Raw genomic sequence first — 1,729 nt, 5'->3', positions numbered from 1 at the left:
GCTGCCAGCCTTGCTGCTGCCCAACTTGCTGTCATACCACCTGCTGCTGGACCACCTGCTGCCAGCCCAGCTGTTGTGGGTCCAGCGGCTGTGGGTCCAGCAGCTGTGGACAAAACTGATGTGGGTCCCGCTGCTGCCAGCCAGGTTGCTGAACCCCCGTGTACTGCACGAGAACCTGCTACCACCCCACCTGCTGCTGCCTGCCTGGGTGCCTAGCCCAGGGCTCTGGATCCAGCTGCTGCTAGCCTGACTACTGCCCAATATGCTGTCAGTCCACTTGCTGTAGGACCACATGCTGCTGCCCTTGCTGTGTCCAGCTGCTGCAAGCCTTCTTTGTTATTCATCTGCCTATTTAAGAGCTTGTGAATCAGATTGATGAAGTATGGACCATTTTTTAAAAATTATATTCTTCCTTATGTCCCGTGAATCACATGCCCTGTATCCTGCTTCATGTATCCTGCTATGGAGCCATGATCTCTGCTTTGACTCCAGGTCTTTGACTTATGTCTTCATCCTGTCCCTCTAAGTATCTAGATAAAGAAACAAATCCTTACGACTCATACATGGGTGTCACCAAATAATGAAAGACTTCATATCATTTTTATATTTCAGTCCTCCTATGATGCTTTCTACCTGTCATGATCACTTTGAATATCTCCCTAGATGCAGAGAGTCTTACTTATATTTCTTAATAAATCTGTTGTATTCTGAATCTCATTTTGTCTCTCTTTTTTTTTTTTTTTTTTTTGTCTAGTGCTCCCAATGTGAGAATTTATACACAAGTTGCCTATCAAATGTAATGTCCATTTGGAGCCTCATATAGTCTTCCACAAATTATTATCTCCACTTTTGGATAAGGAAAGTTCACAGCAGAATGTCGTAGCTGACATGGACAGACTCAGATCCAAGACTACATCTCCTTCCCTTTCTGAAGTGCACTTACATTCATATCTCCAGTCGTGTTAGAAAATGCCCTGGGTGGAGAAGCCAAGATGGCGGAACAGCATGGAAGTTTTTTGTGTGCCTCACATCCATGAAATACAGCCAGACCAACACTAAACCATCCTGCACACCTAGAAAACTGATCTGAGGATTAACACAACAATATGCACAACCTGAACCACAGAACTCAGCAGGTACACGGTGTGGAGAGGTGAACCTGGGGAGAGAGAAGCCTTGGAGGGCAGGGAGCGGCTTTTGCATGTGGAGAGAGGATGGAGACAGCAGGGGGTGTGTGGATACGGGAAAAGAACCCCTCCCCAAAAACAGCTGGAGAGAAAGCAGAAAAGTGGAAACAGCTGCAAGGACTGAACTAAACAGGGAGAAAGGAGAAAGAAGAGGGTTTAAATTCCATTAAGACTGTAAACAGGGGAGTGCAGAGTCTGAAACTCCGCAGCTCAATACCTGGAGGTGCTCTGGTGGGAAGGGTGAATCCTCAGGAGCAGAGTGGAGTCTGGGACGTTCTTGAGCCACATGGGGAGAAGCGGTTCCACTGCTGGAAGGACATTTGGTAGAGGCTGTGAGGCCACCTGGGCCCAGCAGACCCCAGAGAATGGCCACATTCGCTGGTGCTGGAACGATGTCATTGGGGGTGAAGCCTGGTGCCAGATGTGTGTTGTGATTTGCCATAATCCCTGAGGTGGTGCTGCTACACTGTCTCATGAACTTTTTCTGGGGTGGGCTGGCACCTGGCCCCAGTCTCTGGGCATTGGCAGCAGCACAGTCCTGC

At 48.5% G+C, this 1,729-nt stretch overlaps 1 pseudogene; it reads left to right on the top strand.

Moving 5' to 3' along the window:
* Positions 1-5: 5 nt before the first annotated feature.
* On the top strand, positions 6-712 carry LOC121026302 (keratin-associated protein 9-2-like; annotated as a pseudogene).
* The last annotated feature ends 1,017 nt before the right edge of the window (positions 713-1,729 follow it).

The sequence above is a fragment of the Herpailurus yagouaroundi genome, unplaced genomic scaffold (assembly GCF_014898765.1).
Source record: "Herpailurus yagouaroundi ecotype Mexico unplaced genomic scaffold, PumYag 71225, whole genome shotgun sequence".
NCBI classification, from domain to species: Eukaryota; Metazoa; Chordata; class Mammalia; order Carnivora; family Felidae; genus Herpailurus; species Herpailurus yagouaroundi.
The sequence above is the reverse complement of the archived record's forward strand: the minus strand, read 5'-3'. Positions and strand labels throughout refer to the sequence as shown.